Genomic DNA, 22,717 nt, shown 5'->3' with positions numbered 1-22,717 from the left:
TTTCCTTAACTGATTCTTTGGGGGCCTAGAAATATAGGGCGTCCTACGCTTAGTATGTTGCGCAACTAAATTTGATGGTCGATTGATAAACGGAAAATTTCTGAGTTTTACGACGTAGCGAGAAAAGTCTCTCGGATCCTGAGACCAGATAATTAAAAAAATCTGACAAGAAAAAATACTCTTGACTCGATCGGATTTTTGCTTGGATCGAAAGACAAACCTCAGTGTAAGCGTATTTCGCTTTGATTCAAGCAAAAATTCTATTGAATTAGGAATATTTTTTCTTGTAAATTTTTTTCAGAGTCTAGACTCTTGATCCAAGGGACTTTTTTTCCAGTGAAAATTTACTAAGAATTTCACGTTTCGATACGTTAGATTTTTTTACAAGAATTTTACTCAGAAACTATTTGACATTGCTTTAAGAGTACACTCCCCGGGTGAACATTGAATGGCAATACTATTCTCGATATTTACTCGAGACGTAAGTAGTTTCGGAGGTGTTCTAAAGTATTTCTTGGTCATATTTTATGTACACATACCTGAGTCTCGGCGTGGTGATGCGATGCTCGGAAATTTTTCAGGAATATCCTGAAATCTACAAACTTTATTCCGAGGTGCCTCGGAAATTCGAGGTGATAGAGAGGATCACTTGACAAATTGAACCCGGCTGGAATTACGGCTAAAAAAAATATTAAGGATTTTGCAAACATGTAAAAATTATGAAATTTTTGCCTTCGTGTTTTTCTTTCCTATTTTTTCTTTTCTTTTCTTGTAGTCTCAAATCATTTTTATCCCTCCACATTCCACAACCCTAAGGATTTATTTCAGGAGTTATTTTTCGGCATGCTCTTGCAAAAATATGCCAAGAAGTACCCGGGTAACACATGGATTTGTTTTTCATTCACAGGGCGCAGCTTGATATTTCTTCTTTTAAATCGAATTAAGAAAAGTTCAATCTTAAATTTTTAATAATGCGTGAAACTTAAACCCTAATAAGACTGACAAAAAATTAATTACAGTTTCTCTATTTCCGTGCAATGCCAATTAGAAAGTTTAACGGAGTCCAATATAACGAGAATACAAGCTAAGTTCCATAGAATCGCACAAGGTTTTTTTCCTCGTGATCTTCAAAATGAGTATCATTTCTCGTCCTTTTTCATAATTTCATTCGTCAATTTCTTATTAAAAATTTTCTGCATTTCATTATAATCATTTCAGTTTTGCGTTCTTCTCCTCATAAAAATTACAGCCTCCGATATCGTTCTCTTCCAGTTGCCTTCTCACAAAGAATATTTTTCAGATTTGTAAGTAGGTAGGTACTTGGTGCTACCAATTAAATGTAATCCATAATTTCATCATATTTCAAAATAAGATGAGTCATCAAACTTTGAGCAAATTAACTGGACCGCGTTAAGCCGAAAGGAACCAAGTAACATCAGTTGTTAATTTCACCTAACACTTTATTTTTACACAGGAAAACCGCTGTACGGATTATTTTGAAAATTTCAAAGAATTTGCCTCGCGCCACTCAGGATATCCCTGATTTTCAAAATAATCGACACTACCGTTCTCCCGAAAAAAAGAGAAAAAATAAATAAATAAGTCATCCCATGAAATATAGCAATGCTTGATGTGACTTGGCTCCTTCCTTCTCCGGCAGTCCAACCGTTATGTAAGAAGATTTACGGCCATAAAATAAAACTAATAAAGATATCCTTTTTCATCAAATTGGATAGAAATTCAGGGAAACAAAGAAATGCGATGAACCAAAATTTTTAGAATCACCCTCTGTTGAAACTACTAAGGAAATATATATTCACGCGTGTGTGAGCAGGCAACATCCCCCCCCCCCCCCAAAAAAAAACCCGTATTTTTGGACCAACTGCATTGCATAAAACAAACAAACAATGAAAAAATGGGGGAGGGAGCATGAAATAGATACCAGCGTGATTTATAAGCAAGTGAATCTAGTTTAAGATAAGTTGACCCTTTTTATGTTTGTATTGAGATACCTATCACGATTGCCATATGCGCCAGTAAACTCGTCGAAAACAGGGTGTAACATAATCGCAAGACTGGAACGACCTTGACCCATAAACAACATCGCGACTTGGGAATGACCTTGATCGATTAATAACATTCCAGATGAGGAGTTCACCGACGGAGGGCGTAAACATAAAGATGTATAATGAAGAACAATCGACGCGCCAGGTCATCAAACCTTTTGTTCAAGTGGGTGAATATAATCGGTAGAGGGTTGGTTGACCTCTCCTTCCGGATGATCAGGGATCATAGCGAGCAAGGACTCAGGAAATATTATACCTACTCAGTGTTCCCACCTCATTAGTCACCTATAAATATTCAGCCTGTCCTAAATGTGAATCTCGGCAACCCTTATAAAATAATCGCTTTCCGTAGTTGGTTCAGGATTTCTCGGAACTCGTACCGAATTTCGGAATTTTTTAGATTTTCCTGAATTTTTCCCGAAATTTTCGAAATTTCCGAAATATTCCGGATCTTTTGCATTTTTCGGTATTTTCCCGGAACTTTTAAAGCAAACTAAAAAAATCCCGGAACTTTTGACGGTCATAGAGTGGGAGAAATTCGAGACAAAAAAGTTCCGAGTCCAAAAAAAGTCTCAATCATTCAGTCATTGAGAGTTCGGACTTTTTTTTTTTTACTCAATCGCATTTTTGCTTGAATCAAAAGGAAATCCGTTTAAATTAAGAGCTTTCAGCAAATATCCGATTGAATCAAGAATAATTTTTCTTGTCAAATTTTCAGAGTCTAGGTTTTAGATCCAAGAGACTTTTTTTCCAGTGCGTGTAATAATTTGAGGACGAATGTCATAAAAATGCTACGAGGGGGGAGGGGGTGTAAAATTCCGAAATTTAGCGTTACGTATCTTATGAGCGGCCCTAAGCCCAAGCGACACGGCTTTATATTGATCCATAGTCTCCTCGAATTCCAGGTACCATGCAGGAGGAAAACGCAATCTGACAACAGCCCGAACCTTTTTACCTGGAACCTAAGGTTCCCCGTACTCCCCAGCGAGCCCGATGCCTGCGGGAGGGACCGCTCCCCCTTACCCTATACAGCCCATTACGACGTAGCGTATAACGCGAGCGGCGCGGCGCGCTACGCAGAAAGGGAGAATGGAGGGTAGTTGCGAGCTGCGAGTGTGGCTATGGCGCGGACCCCTCTCTTTGGATGTGGAGTGACAGTCAGTCGGAACACCCCCCCCCCCTTCGCCTACCCCTGGATCCTCGCCCCTGCGTTTCTCTGAAGAGGGTGCTGCGAAGTGTGACCGCGGATCCAGGTCCTCGATCGACGTTCTCCGAGCCGGGAGGGTTTCGCAGCTTCGTTCAACCCCTTTGGATTTTCTGCTTTTTCGAGATTGCTGATCGGGATTTTTCGGATTCGATTTTTGAATTTTCCGTGGGGGAGAGCGGAGGATTGTAAATCGAGCGGTCTGTAAAACTTGCGGGAAGAGGGGGCATTCTAAACAAGTACTAAGTTTGCTGGTTTTAATGTTTGGAGGTCCTGAATATCATAGGTTCGTTCAACCCCTTTGGATTTTCTGCTTTTTCACGATTGCTGATCGGGATTTTTCGGATTCGAGTTTTGGATTTTCCGCGGGGAAGACGGGGGGTTTGTAAATCAAGCGGTCTGTAAAACTTGCGGGAAGAGGGGGCATTCTAAACAAGTACTAAGTTTGCTGGTTTTAATGTTTGGAGGTCCTGAATATCATAGGTTCGTTCAACCCCTTTGGATTTTCTGCTTTTTCACGATTGCTGATCGGGATTTTTCGGATTCGAGTTTTGGATTTTCCGCGGGGAAGACGGGGGTTTGTAAATCAAGCGGTCTGTAAAACTTGCGGGAAGAGGGGCATTCTAAACAAGTACTAAGTTTGCTGGTTTTAATGTTTGGAGGTCCTGAATATCATAGGTTCGTTCAACCCCTTTGGATTTTCTGCTTTTTCACGATTGCTGATCGGGATTTTTCGGATTCGAGTTTTGGATTTTCCGCGGGGAAGACCGGGGGTTTGTAAATCAAGCGGTCTTTAAAACTTGAGGGGAGAGGAAAAATTCTAAACAAGTTCTAAGTTTGCTGGTTTTAATGTTTGGAGGTCCTGAATATCATAGGTTCGTTCAACCCCTTCGGATTTTCTGCTTTTTCACGTTAGCTGATCGGGATTTTTCGGATTCGAGTTTTGAATTTTCCGTGGGGAAGAGCGGATGACTGTAAAGCGAGCGGTCTTTAAAACTTGAGGGAAGAGGAAAAATTCTAAAGAAGTTCTAAGTTTGCTGGTTTTGATGTTTGGAGGTCCTGAATATCCGCGATACTATTTTTTCGCTGCGGCAATGCGGCATTATAGGAGCGATGAGAGTAGAATCTTCCTCAACCATTTTCGATTGGATTTTCTGATCTTTCTTTATCGGTCTTGAGTTTGGAAATTTTGTTCAGGATATTCGGAGCAGAGGGTTAGGAATAGTATGGAGCGCTCTTTAAAATTTGAGAAAAAAAGAAGGAAAAAAATCCCCCGTTCGGCGGTTGTTTGTTCCGATGTTTGGAAGTCTCGAATATCCGCGAGGCAGTTTTTCCGCTGGTGTATTCTTGGAGTGAGGAAGGTGAAGCTTTTCTTAATCCCTTGGGATTTGATTTTTTTTAGGTTGCTGATTTAGATTCATCGATCTCAAGTTTGGAATTTCAACCTGGATTTTTGGGACGGTGGGTTTTGGCGCACCCTTCAAGATTTGGAATAATAAAAAAGGAGAAAAAAACTTACACTCGAGTTTTCTCGCTCCGAAGTTTCGAATATCCGCGACTTGTTTTCCATAATTCCCTTTGTTGATTTTCTCGCTCTGGGCGAGAAAGGGGTCCGGGTTTCTTAACCCGTTTACATTTTCTGATGTTTTCGCTTGCTAATTTGAGTTTTTTTTTTAATCCAAGTTAAACAATTTTATTAGAATTTTTTGAACTGAAGGGAAAGGAGCGCTCTTCAGCATTTGGAAAAGGAGAACAGCAATGCTCTTTTCATTCAAGTTTTTTTGCCTCAATTTTCAGTTAGACGTATTTCTACCAAACGGAATTATGTGCATTATGACGTGAGCCCTGTTATTCATATACTCTTATGGGTCTCAAGGCTCATGTCTTGATGCACATAGTTCCGTTTGGCAGAAATGCGTCCAGTTGAGTCTCGATTATCCGTGATTAGACTTCGGCGATTGGACGTTGGTGCACGGAATTCTAAGAATGATTAGGGCCTCCGAGCGGTACTTACTTTTTGGTTTTCTCACTTTCAGGAACAACTCTTCTCTCCGCTTAAGTGAAAGTTTACACCAGACCCATTTGCTTTCGGGATTTTTGAAGCAGAGAGTTAAGGAACGCTCTTTGAAAGTTGAAAAAAAGAATGAAGAAAGGCGGTACCATGATGTAATCAGGTGTGTGATACTGATTGATCAGGTGTGAGGAGGTGGGAATCAACGATACTTTACCACCAAAAAAAAAATTGAGTCAATCTTTCAGGGGAAAAAAGTAAAAGGAGAAAGGATGCAAAAAAAGCTCCGTGAATAGCGATGTAGAGCAATGAACTGCATTGAGGCGTGAGGATCGAGAGTCGACTTTTGAATTCGGCGGAGGCAACGCATCGGCGATACCTGAAAAAACCGGTGCATGCGGGAAGGGTTGACCCGCCCCTAAAAATATGCAAATGCGGATCCTATTATCTGCCGGAAATGGCAGACATCCGACAGGTATCAGGGCAGGAAAAGATACGCGGACTCCAAACCGTGCGGGAGGGAGGGGAGGAGAATTATTTACGACCCCGAAATGATTCACCGGCGATAATGACATCAACCACGGTGAGGCTGCGCTGGCTGCATCAGATATGCAGGTGAGGATGCACTCGCTCTGACGTCACGCTAGGCGGCGGCGGGGGAAGGGGGGATATCCTTCATTCATTCGCCGTGGACGGGGTTCATTCGACTTAAATTTAATTCACCGCGGTTTTTGTTTCGTTTCGTAATCGTTGACCCGGTCACCCGCCCCGGCGGGCTTCTTCCGCGATCATTATCGGTTTCGTTGACACTTGCCGGCCTTTCGTTTTTAGTCTCAAGGTCGCGCGTGGGGATTTTGTATGGAGGGCTTTTGTAGAACTTGAGCACTTGTATACAGGAGAGTATTGTCATCTTAATACTTTTACCACAGCAAAAGTGTGCCGCTCTCTGATTGGTCGGCTGTCATGGAGCCCCAAAATGTGCACCAATGTAAACAAACCCCAGCCCCTCCGCTCCTAGTTTGACCCAATATAAACACACAAGATGGCGACAAAGTTCTAAAAGGTTCTAGACGTGATTTTGGATGTGATTGAAATGTTTTTATGGTCAACTTCTGAATTGAGTTCGGATCGACCTTAAAGGATTTTTTTTGCCGAAAATTAACCTTTGAGTGTGATTATCATTCATTGCTCAGTCGATAATACGGATTCCTCTGGGTCGGATTTGTTTACATTGGACCAACTTTGAAGCTCCATGATAACCTAAAACTGATGAACCAATCGGAGAACGGCGCAGAGATGGCAATTCTCTCCTGTATACAGGTACTCTGAGTAGGACGACGCGTGCGGTTAAAAAAACTGCATTGAAATGGGTGCATTGGCACTGGTTGACTTATACCCTTGGGTAATATCTTCTTTAGCTTTGTTACATTACGGAGTTTTCCTGGAAAATGACACGTGAATGGCAATGGCAAGGCAGTGACGGATGCGGACCCTGACACCTCGAACGGGAGGGGCACATTTTTTCCACCCGGCATAAGTTTCAGGGTGAAATGTCGAAGTACCGAAGAGGATTATCTTCAAAAAACAAAATCGAAGCATTTCAATGAACTTTGACTCTTTCAGGGACTATCGGATCAAAACTTTCGAAATTCATTTAAATTTTTGATTTTTTTTTTTTTTTTTTTTTAAATCATATTTTTGACATTTTTCTCTGGAAATTTACTCTAATACTCAGAGATGAAATTAGAGTACAGAGATGAGTAATTTAGGAGTTTAATACCTGAAGGAGAGAAAAGAATCTCTGGTGAAAGTCCTCAGACCCATCAAGAGGAGCAAAGGCCGCTGCATTCTCGGTTTCTCGGCCAACAACCAAGGCAAGGGTGTTTGCGGTGTTGCAATCGTGGGCAGAAATTGTCTAGAGGCGTTCCAAAATGGAACAAACTTACAATCTATACTAGATTCGCCTGAGCACAACATATTTGAAGTACAACACACTGCTATCTAGCCTAAAATTAAAAAGTAACTTTCGGGATTCAACACTCAGATAGCCTAGTAATAACTTATGACCATGGAGTTAAATAATCCTAATCTATGAGTCGCAAGAACTCCCCTAGTAAAAGTGGGACATCGTGACATCACTCTGATGTCATAATATCACCCCTCCCCCCGGACCCCCCCCCCCCCCAAAAAAAAGAGGGAATCAAATAAGAGAAATCAAGTGAAAGAAAGAAAAATCGGGAGGAGCGAGAACACTACGGTGTTTTCCACGCACCATAATTGGATCAAAATTTTTGAATGTACGAAATTGGAGAGTCTCATTTTTTCTTCAGGAAGATAGTGAATTTTTTCCATCTCATTCTTAAAAGAAAACATTCCATTTGGTCTCGTGTGAACGGGATCGTTTTGGGGGAAAAAATTGAGAGCTTCTCATCATTTTTCGTGACTGAAATAGTTAAAAAGAGGGGTAACACGGGGTTATAATCCTGAAAATTTTCTGGAGGTGTCCCCCCTGACCCTCCGCTGCACCTGGGGGGGGGGGTATTCCATACGCCCCAGTCCCCCAAACCCCCCGGTGGGAAGTTTGTCCCACCCCCCCCCCCCCCCCAAAAAAAAAACCTCATCCTGCATACGCCGCCTTGGAGGATTCACCAAAGTCCTTTGCTCTGATGGAGAGAGCTCTAAGGTCCGGCGCCTACGCTTTCTCAAGTCCGATGCCAACTCCGGGATGCGTCAAATGCATCGCGACGCGCCGCGAGGTGGAAGCGACGCGGGCGCGGGTATTTTTAGTCTCGTGCAGCGGTGCAGGTTGCAGATGGAGAAGAAATTCTGCCGCCGCCCGCCCGCCTGCTTCCTCACGCTGACACTCGTCGCTTTTCGCGGCATTTTACGACTTTTCGCGCGCCGCACAGTGATACCGATGCGATCCGCGTCGAAAAGAAGCAATAGGGAATTTGCAGGTGTCTGAAATTTGATGAATTTCGTGTTTAAGTAGAACCTACTGAGTGAACTGAACACGAGGATACCCTTGATTCATGAATTGAACAATTATTGAAGAGGATATGACCAAATAATCTGATCTACTAAAATACATGTGTTTAAATGGGAAATGCCGCCAGATGACGTCACTAGGCGGTGCATTTTCTCACTTTTAAATCTATTTTCATACTATTTCCCATATCAGAAAAAAACTATGAAAAATACTGTGAAATCAGCTCTTTAAGCACTTTCAGATGAAGCAATAAAAAATTTGCTTACAAATTTTCCATTTCGTTCAATTAACGCAACGAATCGGCCTGCGGAGAGAAAGGATCTGTTCTGCCATGATAACGAAGAGAGCAGTAAGTGCGAAACAATTTTTTTGAGAAAATAGGCGCAGAAGCGTCTGGCCGGAAAATTTCGTTGAAAGAACTCACCGTTCTTTATTAAATTGCCACCAATCATGCGAAAGACTCTTATAGAAGTATCGTTTGGGTTATTAAAATTCGAACGATTTTATTTCAAGTACATAAAAAGGGTATTATTAATTTTCATGTTAGGTAGTGTTAGGCAAGACAGCCTAAGTGTCAACATGGTACCCTTCAAATAACTTCATTTTCGCATTTATGGCCTTTTCCGCTATCACGGCAGAACTGTTAAGCCCACAATTGGCAACCGCGAGCTACGTATAATGGACCACCAGACAAGATACGAATTTAAGGATTTTGATACATGGTTCTTAACCAGAATTTTACGTAGAACACGATTCTTGCATCAAAAATTACTAAGATCAACTCCTAACTAAGATTCTTAGTTAGAACCAGGGCCGGATTAAGGGGGTGGCCACATGGGCCGCGGTCCATGGCGGCAAATCTGAGGGGCGGCAAAAATTTGCAATTTTTTAAAGTGTAGGTATAAAAAAAATCGGATCTATAAAAACAAAATTAAAAACGAGAAAAGGCGACAAAATCTCTCATTTCCTGAGAGTAGAGTAATTTCTAATTTTGTCGTCTCTTAGTGATACAAGAGACAGCACCTTCAATAAGTCGAGTTAAGAGAGAGACCAAACAAACAATTTGGCCTAGAACGGCGCGACTTAGAGAGAAATGATAACGAGGACTTGAGATGAAAAGGAGAAGCCCTCGGCGCGACGATCGGCATGTATCACATATTAGCGCCCATAAGACTGCACGAATACTTCACGCATCGCATCAAACACAGTGCGGTCATTGCGGTCAGCGTGAAACGGATAGCGCCTACAAGAATGCATGAATACTTCACGCATTGCGCCAAACACAGTGCGGTCAGCGTGAAACGCATAGCGCCTTCAAGACTGCGTGAATACTTCACGCATTGCGCCAAACATAGCACGGCCAGCGCGGTGCGACGGTGGAAGTTAAAATTATTCAACCATATTTATGTTTGTTCTTTCATTTCTTATGAATGGAAGGCATTGTCCACACAGAGATAGATTTACGAAACTTAACTTCCGGGCAAAGTTTCGTGAACTTTTGCTAGTAGTGTTGACAGGGCTTTCCCAAAAAATGTGTTCAACACGATTAAATGCGTCTTATGCACCCCTCCCCGCTGACACGTTCATATGATGGTTTATATCGAGTTTCAAAACGAATGAGAAGGGGGCGGCAAAATATAGGCGGCCCATGGGCGGCAAGTAGGCGAATCCGGCCCTGACTAAGATATTATAACGTTTTAATTTTACATTGGTTGCAGGAAATTTGAATTGCCTGGTCACAAGAAACACAATACTCTACGTAAGTCAAATAGCGCACTACAAAGGTTTTGGCAGGTTTCTCAATCTATAACACTATAACACTGTTCATTTCCCACTCTCTATTGTTCAAAGTGTAAACAATTTGCTATAGCTGAGCCAAAGCGTCAAGATTGAAATTGTCATATTTTCGCATCGCAGAGACTGCCACGGCGACGTTCAGTTGCCATCTAAAGTACGTAGACCATTGTGTTTTCATGAGCGGGAGGTTTGACTTCACGCGTCAAGTAACATTTAATATCTTGGACCTTGGTTAAGAGTCGATTTCGTTAATTTTTGCTGCTCGAATCATGTTTTTCGTTACATTTTGGTCAAGAAAAATGTATCAGAATGCGAAACTTCGTACCTTGTCTAGTGGTCCATTAGAGAAATTTCCAGAATATCCTCTGATTGGACGCACCGAGCGGCGGACGTGGCATAACGAGGATGGATGTGACGATTCCGCGGACTTGAGTAATATTCGTCGCTGAGTTATAACGCCAGCAAGTCGTAAAAATGCAAGGAAAAGGAAAATGAGGGAAAGAAAAAGAAGAAAATGAGCCGGCTCTTCTTGTTTCCTCCGGAGCAAGGACTGTTTCAGCGGCGTCGTCGTCCTCTCCGCGGCCCTCGCCAAGAAAGGAGGAAAAAATTGCACCGGTCGGTATCAAATTTTATTCCTCTCCACTCCCGATTGCATACTTAATCGCGGTGCAGTCGAGGTGTCCCCCTTCCCTCCTCCAGTTTGGAAGTTGGTAGGTAGAATCGCACGTATCCATCTCCACAGCCACGCCTTGGGTGTTTTCTTCTTCTTTACTTACATTCTGATGTAGGGGGAAATCATAGGTAGAATTATAACGAAAATAGAGAACCAATCTCATGACTACGAGGTTTTACAGAGATAGAAGAATCGTCATGCTCTGACAATTCTCGGGGTGGATTTCAGGTCCCCCCTTCGTTTCAAGCCAAACTTAAAATGTTGCTTTTTTGGTAAAAAGTGTGTTGGTCCCGGACTATTTTTCACTAAACAAATCTAATCGAGTAACTATAACTAGAAAAGGAGATGGAACCTGGAATCTACAATGAGCATTGTTAGAAAGACAACTGAAAACACGGCAGCCCTGTCAATATATTGGCTCCCTATCTTTGCATAGAGAGTTTGTCTTGATGTAGAGGTGGACTCTCAGGATAGCGTGGAATATCCGCTTCATTTTGGCCTCAACTTGAGAGCTTTTTTTGAGCTTGGGAGTTGATTTCAGAGAAAACCGGTGGCACCATCGAGTTTCTCGCGAACTTTTACAGAAGAATCAATAGTCAAATCGCAAATTCCTTACACATTCAACATCTCCATTGTGAAACTTGGTACCACTGGATAATTCGAGTACATAGGTCGGCTGCCCTTTTGGGCCACAAGAGCTACATAGCTACATGACCCGATGAAACATCTTACTTTATTATAAAATCGTAAGCCCTAAAACTGTCGAGATCTGTTCCGCGCTGTCCTGAAGTTACCGTTAGGGCGAGAGTATGGAAATTTTACGGAGTTGTGACACCTTATGTGCTGTAGCACAGCGCGATCTCCTTTTTTTGAATTTTTCATTTTTAGCCGAGTTATTGCGAAAAATCTGCAAATCTATCATTGCCTATTTCGTGACTAATATTGATCCTTTGAACTTGAAATTCGTCATGATGAAGGGGCGAGCTAAAATGGTTATGCTGAAGCTTTTTGTCCATATAATGTTTACAATTGGTCGAATTATCGAGAAAAATCTAAAAAAAATCAACCATCCAGAGTCAGCTGGGAACTTCATTTTACCAAAATATAAAAACACTCTGGGGCCCAGATGGTTCATGCCTTCGGTCCTACCCTCTCAGTTCTTGAAACAAATTTACGACGTGGGGGTTGGGTCGTGGAGCGGCCAGGGGGCGTTGCCCCCTAGTGAGACCTAATCTCTAAATTTTCCGTTCTCTCCCTATAAAGGTACTCTACAAAAAATAATGTCTCTTCACTAAAATCTTTGATCATCTTCATTTTGTGATGGAAAATACGCGAGTATATACCGTAGTTTGTCTAGGACGATCTTCTGGGAGCTGGGCGGAAAATGGAAGGAGCGATGGCGCGTCGGCGGGCGGCGGCGACTCGGTGGCCCTGACGGCGCGGCTCTCCGGCATCTTCGGCCCCGGCCCCGAGAGCCGGAGCCGTCGAGCGGCGCGCAGTCGAGCATGCTGCCTCGTGCCCGTCTCCTCGGCTCGTGTGAGCTTGCGAGCGGGCTCTCGTCGGTCGCCGTGAGAGCTCCGGCCAAGTTGCGCTAGCTCGCTCTCGTGCGCCGAGGACGCCGCACAGTGGATCGAGACTAGAGGAGAGGTCGGACAAAATTTCGAAAATTTAAAAGCTCGTAACTCCGTTTATACAAAACTTTGGGGTTCTGAAAGTGGTTCCATTGGTTTCCTCGTGAAATTTAGAGTCCCTTTATACTGAGAGTCAAGACAACACCCCCTCATGGAGTCACAAACGGGAATAAAGATTACACAAATTGAACGTTTTTCGTAATCTTTGATCGGCCCATTCTCAAATTCCTTTCTCCGTTCCTTCTCTAATTCCGTTTGTTCCTCTTGCCAAATCCGTAATTCCCTGGTCCATTCCAGATTAAAATCTTTGCAATCGGTGAAAATGTAATCTTTATTCCCGTTTGTGACACCGTGAAGGCCTAAAATACGGGAACCGATCAGAAATGGATTCACAATATTGTCTTGACTCTCAGTTTAAAGGGACTCCAGTGAAATTTTCCCTCAGAACCACTGACTAGAGTACCTGAACACGGGAGAGTATCGCCATCTCAATCATTTTACTACGTGAAAAGCGCGCCGCTCTCTGATTGGTCGGCTATCATGGAGCCCCAAAGTTGGCCCAATGTAAACAAACCCCAGCTCCTCCGCTCCTAGTTTGGCCCGATGTAAAAAAACAAGATTACGACAAAGTTGTACAAAGTTCTAGACGAGATTTTGGATGTGAAGGAATTTATTTTATGATCAACTTCTGAATTGAGTTCGGATCGACCTTTAATGGACATTTTTCCCGAAAATTAATTGAGTGTGATCATCATTCATTTCTCAGCCGATAATACGTATTCCTCTGGGTCGGGTTTACATTGGTCCAACTTGGGAGCTCCATGATAACCTAAAACTGACGAACCGATCAGAGAACGGCGCTGAGATGGCAATACTTTCCCGTATACTGCCGTGCTAAGGAAAAACGCCGTATGAACATTCGGGAGTTGCCAAATCTCCTCCGACAAACTGTTTATTTATGAAGAAAATTATCAATGTTATTCCCTGAATTTTCAGACGTTTTGGATCAAATCACGAACAAAATTACCCGATAAATTGGAAGAAAAATATTCACACATTTTCTCGAAAATTAGTGATTTTTCAAGGGAAATTTGGCAACGCTCGAAGGCTCATACGGCGTTTTTCCTCAGCACGGCAGTATACAGGTACTCTAAGAACCACCCCTTAAAAATCAAAATTTGACGAGTTGAACATAAAAATTTACAATTTTATTGAAATTTCGTGTCCGACTTCTCTGATTGACTCGATTCACTGTGCGCCGCCCGGGCCCGACGCACGTAGACTCTCAGCCCGAGATGTTCCAGTTGGTTCCTTCCGATTTCAGATTCCGAGCCTTCGAAGGCGATAAAGTGGACGTATTCCTACCAAACGGAACTATTTGCGGGTGGGAAATATGGGGTGTACTCGTTAGTTCTAGGGCCGTAATTTAAGGGTGAATCGGAATTATAAAGCGCCAATGACGTCAGAGCAATCCAAGGAGCTGCGCGGCGAGCCAGTTCATTCAACTACAAGTATTTTCGATGAAATTAGTAGAAAAATTGGAACATTTCATCTGATCAAAAAAAATTATGAAGCCGTAAACAGTGTAACCTGACAATTATGACAGTGACAGTCGTGACATTTTAAGTAGTAATAGCTGAAAAGCTGAAATGAAGCTTCATTGAATAGCACAATTTTAATTGTGATAATTCGTGAAAACAGTTATTTTCTATTAGTGTAGGTGACAAGTGAGATTTTTCATCACACATTTCACGAATAAAACGTTCATGACTGAAATGGGATACTTTTCATAGGATTGTCCGTCTGAACCGGGCTAACATGTTCCAAGCAACTTTAACTCCATGCGTATCATATTTTCCGAACAAATCATCGAAGTCAACTCTATCAGAATGGGTGCTGAACATTGTGAGAAGGAAAGTGGCATCAGTCCGCTAATGCTAAACTTAATACCGATTAAATGGACGTATTTATGCTAAAAGGAACTATGTTTCACGCAATCCCTATGCACATAGTTCCTTTTAGCATAAATATGTTCAAATTACAAAACTGCTGCAAGCAACTATTACTACTCCCGAACCGCACACATTGCCTAACTTGATACTGAAGGCGAACTTGCCTTAGCAAGAATGCCGAAATACGGCGACAGATCCCAGGCCATTTACATTGCCTATCAAAATATTGAAGGCGAATTGGTTGAAACAAATTAGAAACAATGTAAGTGAAGCACGGAGCCGCTATGGCTATGAATAAACCAAGTGAGCATGGCCAAATTGCTACGAGCGACTATGCTTGCTCCCAAGCTGCTCACATTGCCTATCGAGATATTGAAGGCGAACTGGTTGGAACGAGCAAGAAACAATGCATACTTATCGGTGACCATTTGACTCATATTTCATTATGTTTTACTTGATTAGTGTACTAATTTTTTTACGCTAGGCGAGTTCTTACTTCAAAACAACACGCTCCCAGGGGTCAGATTAGGGTCACTGAACTTAAGTTTCTTTATCGTGGACTACAATAGGGTTCGCGCTGTCTTGCTCATCAAAGCGAGTTCAATTTGTTCTTTTTTGTAAGCTGCTGGGTTCGGGAAAATATATTTCTTCAATCGAGTAATTCTGAGAACTCAAGACGATATACTCGCATCACATCTTCAATATTGAACTCTCAGAGCTTTTGGACCGAGCCAAGCGGAGAGAAACTAACGTTTTCCGAGGAAACGATTAGGCAGCTGCTTTGAGTAAAGCTGCAGCGGCATTTTCTCGCGTTAAAGGATGATAATTGAAGAACTTAAATTCACTGTTACAGTGAATTCAGAATATTCTGGATTTTCGTTTAAAAATGAATCTTATCGAGTCTTATGAAAGTGTGAGTTAAAATATTTCTTTTACTTGAACTAAGTTGAGCTTCGGATGGCTTCGGTGTTCTGTAGGATTCAGGGGTGTCCATTCGTTGCTCCTTTGACGGTAAGGCGTGACTCAACACCGAAAAAAAAGTGAAGTTGATTTAACATTCTGGTTGTAAAAAAAAGTGTGCGAGAACTTATAAAATGCTGAATTATCCGCTGTAGCAGTCACTTTAGCAGCGCCAGGATGTAAAACTAACTGTTGTGTCGGGTAATTCAGAATTTTTTAAGTACTCGCACACTTTTCCTACATCCAGAATGTTAAATGGACGTAATTCTACCAAAGAGACCTATGTGGAGGTGAGAAATGTGGGGTGTGCTCGTTAGTTCTCTTTGCGTAAGAGTAAATGGGAATAATTGTGCGCCAGTGACGTCAGCGGCAATGAGAGTGCGCACTCGAACGACGGGGAGATGGTCGTCGGGGCGCTTTAACTCGTGAGCCCTGTGCACAAGGCTCTCTTGCCATGCCCGCGGCTCATGAGTTCCGCATTCAGTTGCACATAGGTCTGTTTGATAGAATGCAACATCCCGCTTTTCCAAGTCTTCAAAAGGAACCACGCCCACTTTTACATTGCTTCTTATCCAGCTTTCTAGAGCACACCCCACATTTCTCACTTCACATAGGTCTGTTTGGTAGAACTACGTCCAAATTAACTTCACTATTTTTTCAGTGAATTTTTTCGTGAGCCTTAAAAACTTCGTAGTAAGGCAAATTTTCGCGAGTGGATTTAGTTGAAGTTTTTAACTTACTGCCAACATCCGTTTCGCAACAGAACGAACTTCCCTCCGGGCGATGGCGCGCTTACAACATTTGATTTTCATACTGGCAACAATGACGACCACATCCAAAATCCAAAATTTAATCAAAAATTGTGAAAGTGGTTGAAAAGTGAATGGATGCAAGCGTTGGCCGAAATTCATCAAGCAGCTGACAATGAGTTTAGTTCTTGACGGCATCAGAGCGTGCTTCTCCTTAGGTTTGTACCCTGCCGATCTGGTTGAAAGTCGACCAAATCCACTCGCGAAAATTCGCCTTTAAACAACTTTAAATGAACTTTTTTGAGATCACTTAGGTTAGTTTCCATGGGTTTTTCGATTGTCGGCTATTGAAGATCTCAAAATATCCTGCTCTCTGCAATTTTTTGGTGGCATTAAAGCTGAGGGGCCCCCATGGTTGATTACTCTTCAAGCGGCGCACAGTGGATCGAGTAAATTCGAGAGGGTGCGGACATGAACTTTTTAACTAAAACTGCACATTTGATGTTTATTTCGTCATATTTTAAATCAAGGGGCGTGTCTGACAGAATATGTCACGAGGAAACCAATGGAACCACTTTTAAAACCTCAACATTTTGTATAAACGGAGATATAAGCATTTAAAGTTTCCAAATTTTGTCCGACCTCTCCCGTTGACTCGATCCACCGCGCGGCGGTATTAAAAACTCATTTTAGATTTTTTTTTAGACGAAGTCCTTTTTTTCGGATCAAATTCTGAATTTAGCTTCTCACAGAATGGACATTTAAAAAAGTGCAAAAATATCTTGTTATGCGTAACTAAAAGGGAAAGATTATTAGGTGGGTTTTCATCATCATCAACAGAGGAATGCATCAGGAAATTAAGTTTCAGAACTTTAACTCCCCTCCTACCCATCTAAAAAAAGAATCAAAGGCATTGTGCCGGAAGAATGAAAAAAGTATGTTTGACCTCTGTTGGGAAAAATTTTAACACTTTCCTGGAGTCACCTGATTCTATCTGATGGTTATTTTGACAAGTCGTTTTTTACCGAATATTTTCGGCCTCTTTTCCTCTCGTGAGGCAGGACTACTCCATTTAATAAAGCCACGTAAGTTTTAATGGAAACTATTTGCATTTTCGCGGTTTTTGCCCAGCACGGCAATAGAACGAAACAAGCGGGAAAAAGCTGGGAGGAAAACTCCATTCGTGCGGAAAATTCAGCGGACTTTTTATTTATTGCCGGCTGCAAAAATGGTGACTGCTTCCTCCTGTTTTTTTTTTTTTTTTTTTTTTTTTTTTTTTTTTTTTTTTTTTTTTAAGATTTCCCACTCCTCCAGCCTTTGGATTAGGTGACGGTTTCAGGGTTCGCGCAGCTTACAAAATCCTAGGTGGTTGGATTTTTCACCGAGTTCCTACGTCCTGTAGATCCTTGAATAACGAAAAAATGCACCTACAAAATTCGTTTTTGAACTCTCGTAGGGTGGATTTTCTTTTATTCTTTTGCGGTAAAGATTTCAGAAATTTCGCGAAAAAGATTGCGTAGAGCCTCACCAATGTAGGAGTTCCCTTAGGGAGGAACCGTTAATGAGAAACGACTGTAAATACTACTCTGGAGGCCCTTGATTTCTTTTATTGAAAACTTGACTTTGGCATCGAAAAGCGACCGCAAACCAAAAATATCCTATTCCCAAAGGGGTCAATCCCTACATTTATAGATCTCGTCTTCGTCCTACAAAACCCTGATGGTTAATCTCCGGACAAAAGTTCCGAATTTCTCGCTTATCGAAACGAGCTTTGCGCGCGCACTCCCCAAAATCTTGTCAGAATTCCAACCCCCCCCCCCCCCCCCTCGCAACAAGTCAACAACGACAACTATTCGAAGCGACAGAAAGCCATCGTTAATCGGACAGGGGGGATGGCGATGGAGGAAGGGGAGCAAAAAGCCCCGAAATTAGTCGTCTTGACTGACGCAAGAAATTACACGCTGCGTTGCCAACTAGAGCGCTGAGGGGACGTCAGCGTCGGTTTTTCCGATGAGATTCGGCAACTGCTCACGCATTAATTACGCGGCAACACCCCTGGAGACATTAACTTTGTTTAGCTCCCCCCTAAGATGCGGGTTGTCTCCTGCCCTGTGCCCCTGATTTCCCGCCATGCACCTCCGTTTGTTACGGCGTAGCACGCCACTGTGGCTTATTTTACCGTACTGGGGAAGAACGCCGTATGAGCATTCGAATGTTGCAAAATTTCCTCTCAGAAAATATTTATTTTCGAAGAAATTTATGCATATTTTTTCTCGAAATTCTCGGATATTTCAGATAGAATTCTCTGGAAAACCGAAAAAGGAGAATTTCTTCATTTACTCGAAAATTCGTGATTTGTTACAGAAAATTTGACAACGTCTGAATACTCATACGGTGTTTTCCCTTTAGAGACGTGGCAAGATTTGCGGTATATTGATTGTTAAGCCATTTAAACCTATGGAAAAGGATCGATAAATAGGGTGTTCACAGCGAACACCTTAATAATCGATTCTTTACCATAGATTTAAATGGCATAACAATCGATACATCGCAAAGCACGCCACGCTACTGTTTCCCATAGCACGGCAGTATTGAAGTTGCGGATGCAAGAAGTCGTGCGGGCTGAAGAACACTTTAGGTTTGACCTTAAACATGTAATGCTGTGTATCCAATTTTTTTGATTGCCAACCATTCGCCCTGAAAAATCTCAGGACGGAATCCGGAATCCGGCGTGCTTTTCACCCCGGAGTCATTTTCCCCCAGGGAACCGAATGATATAAAAACGTGGCGAAATCTATTCCTCTTATGTGGAGTAAATCACTCTTATACAGTGCGAAATTAACACTTTTAACAAGCGCACTGTGTTATTTTGTATGCTCTAAGAATTTTATGTAGAAATGCGGCGACAGGAATTTAGATTTTATTTTTAATTTTCCTCGCAAACCCAACTTTCATTCATCGTGACATTTTTTTTTTTAACTTTTTTTTTACTTTTTCACTTTTTCTACAAAATAATTCAGGGGTGCTCGCCTAGATTTAAGTATACAAAGCTAAGCAGCTCATTTGAAATGTGTTGAACAATGAGATAAAACATACACAAACATTACCAAGTGGAAAACCCCCCTTTCATTTCGTTCGGCCATATTTTTTGTTCATTTTACAATCTTACACAGCTTAAATGGTTAGGTTTTTCATACTTTTCCTTGCTGAGCAATGCTGAATTTTAAAAAATTTTCATCAGAAGCAAGGAGGAATGGGGAAAGGATCATAAAATTCAAATTGTGTCCAGTTGTTTTTTTATTTTCTTCCCTCAATTAATAAATTCGTCTATAATGTTTTTGGCAAGTTAGCAGCAGTGCTCACCCTGAATGTATGCAAAACAATCGATTCTGAGCGAGGCAGCCTGCATCATGAGTGCATTTATAGAATCATCAAATACTTATGATGGTTTTGAAAAGAGAAAAAACGTGATTACCATCTTCCAAAGATCGTCAATGATATAGCCTGATCATCAAACATGCATGAGCCCTTGCAAAGCGCAATAAAGAAACAATGTAATTTAATTCAAAAATTCCAATTTGAATGGTGAGCTAAAAGTTTGTGTTGTATAGACTAATTTCTACCACGCGCTGAGTGTGGTATTGCATCGCTGAAATCGGCAGGCGTTTTATATCCCCTAGCGCCGTAACGAGACATTTACGAGACCCTGTGTGATTGATCAATCTCAAGGAGCAGGTTTGTGAGATCCGTTTCCGATGCCTTTGAGAACTAATCAGAGAAAAATGTTTCGCAATACATAAAGCGGAAAAAATAACTTGCTCACTTATAAAAAAAAAACCTCAAAACTTTCGTGAAACTTAGTGGGGGCCCACCTTAATTTGGCGTCGATTGAATTTAAGCTCTCTCTTTTTAGCATTTTAGCATTCAAGGCAACTTTGAAGCTATTTCAATTTTTCGACTACATTAGGCTAGTTTCCTCGTTCTTCCCTCCCTCGGCTCATTTTGTTATGGAGGTTTTTTTTTTTTTTTTTTTTTTTTTTGCAGTCAGCGGTACGTAATATTGAGTGGCAAGTTCGCTTAGAGTCTACTGGTTCGTGAGTTGATGGTTAATCATGTCGTCCAATTTTCTCTCTTGATTTTATTTTTAAAATTCATTATAATGGGCAAAATGATGCTTCAAACAATCCAAGAATTTTCCCTACGATAGGAAGAATATACCCAGAAGAAAATATTTCAAGGCAGGCGTCGTCGCTACAAGCTTCTTGTTATAAAAAATTAAATATTATTGGTAATTATACCACGGGTAATATGGTTAGACTGATTTTCATTAAAACTGCCCGTTTATAGGTAACGTAATTTATAGAGTAGCGAATCCCGAAGTCTAAGTTTTTTCCTATGATTTATTTTTGAAGAGTGAAAAGTAATTTCTGAAAAGGAAAAGAAATTGAAAAAAAAATAAGGTATAAAATCAACGTGTTTTTATGGCTAACTAAAAGCAAGGAGTGACAAAAATATGGTCATGGCATGCGGGGCTTTGAATATTCACATTAAAACTAAAAAGAAACTTTTAGTTGCTTCTCCAAAATTAAATCTCAGTTTTACTCCTGCATTCATATTTTAAGACCATCGTTTGTCCTGACTTGACCTCGGTTACTTTTCCTTTCCTCTTAAGAAATCAATTTCTGTCGGCAAAACTTCTCTCAAAAGCCATGGCGAAATCGCAATTTCTGCGCTCTGTGCAAAGCTTCGTGAGACAATACCAACTTTCAGAGCGCACCGCAAATTTCGTCGAAATCCGAGTAATTCCAATTTCACCGGAGTGAAATAGGGGTGCACTCACCTGTCCGAAGTTGAAAATTCCCTGTCCTCGCTTTTTCCGGGAAAACTTCAAACTTCAGCGCGGGAAACTTTTGACTGTTTGATTAGTCAGTCGTAATTTCGAGGAGGGGAAAAAATTAAAGTTCAACCGAGGCTCATTACAGCCCGCCCCGCGTCCTCGTCATCCCTCCGCGAAGGAGTGACACGACGGAGGAAGCTATGGAAAACGTTGGGAAACCCCAAGGAAAAAAATTGGATGAAAAGTTGGAAGCACTGGAAAGGTGGAGGCAAAGATTAAAGAGTAAAAAAATGGTGACGTATGCGGGGAGGGGGTCGAACGGAAGAGAGCGGGGGCGCTGCGGAGGGAACGCCGGGGGAGGATAATAAGGGTGGAAGGGTAAATGGAATAATGGGGAGTTCACAATTATTGAAATGGAGTTGGGTCGCGCCAGGCGGTGGATGGTTGGTGGAACCGGTGAGTCGTGGATGTTGAGCGTTGGACGTCCCCGTTTTCACCGTTGACGTTGGGTCCCGCCGACGCCAGTGGGTTGTCGCCTCGCCTGAAAATGTGAATATTTAGAGGTTAGGTTACGGCTCATTAAAGCGTATGATCTGGCAGGGCGGCAAATGGAGAAGTTCTGTAGTAGGTTTAGCGCGGGTGCCAGGTCGCGAGATTTTAAATTTTAATGCGCCCTTGCGCGTCGCGTAAACGCGGGAAAAACGGGGGCGCGCGCTGAATTTCGTGAGATTTGAATTTTTCAGTTACCTTCCTCCCAGCAGCAGTGGTCTTCGCAGAGTAGGTCGATCGACATATTTAGCCGCGGTAATTCTTTGACGGAGCAGGCAAAGCTCGGCTTTTCAATTTACCTTCCGCCTTTGCAAAGGCGCGTTTTTTACAGGGTTGTTTTTGGGGCGGAGGGGCATTTGCTCCTCTTCCTACGCACATTAAATGTGAACATTTTTACAGTTGATTTCCAGGACTTGATATCATGTTTTTGTTGTTTCTTGATCTTTTGAACTGTAGTCCCCCTCATTCTCAAAGAAATTTAGCCCCCTTTCTCCTGAACAACTTTTGACCTCCCCCTCTTTCTTTCAGGATTTGGCTGAAATTAAGCCCCTATTTTTTTAAGCAGATCGATCGATATCAAGAAATGTTCCAAAAAAATACTGACTTTTTGAGGAGACCGGAAAACTCAATATTTTCCACAGAACAATCGAGACATTGTCACAAGAAGAGGTGATCAATATAGAATTTTAAAATCATTTGGAAAATTAGGCTCTTTCTCTCAAGAGAGCAGCATTTCTACGCAATTTTTTCCGTCGCGATTAGGTACTTACGCAGAGTAAGATTTTCTAGTTGGAACAACGAGTATGTTCTTATTGTGCTCATAAAATTTAGGTTGTCCGAACGGAACTAATATTGCCGCAACAAAAAAAACTTTCGTTTGCAGAGCTAAAATTACTTAAATCTGCCGATTCGAAAACGACCCGACTCCAGATATTTAAGAAAATCTATTTTTTTTTTCCAGAATCAAAAGGTTGTTCGAATGAAATGTCATCTGTATTTAAAGGAAACAAACTAAATCTAGTTGAACCGACAGAAATGCTAAACATTACAGAAAAGCAAATGCAATGTATACCTAATAAGATATAAATTTTAGGGAGTTTAAAAGAAGAAATGTGTTAAAGCAGTTCTTCAGAGGACCATTCCTAACATTTCAGCATACAATTCTAATTATAAAGTTTGCTCGGTTTATTAGCAGACCTCATATGAAATGTTTTGACTTCAAAGCTTCATCCTCTGGAGTAGTTTGACGTGAGTATCTCCATTTCTATAGAATTTGGATTGAGTTTGCTTATTTTATTC

Source organism: Bemisia tabaci, chromosome 10 (genome assembly GCF_918797505.1).
Source record: "Bemisia tabaci chromosome 10, PGI_BMITA_v3".
In the NCBI taxonomy this organism is placed as follows: domain Eukaryota; kingdom Metazoa; phylum Arthropoda; class Insecta; order Hemiptera; family Aleyrodidae; genus Bemisia; species Bemisia tabaci.
The sequence above is the reverse complement of the archived record's forward strand: the minus strand, read 5'-3'. Positions refer to the sequence as shown.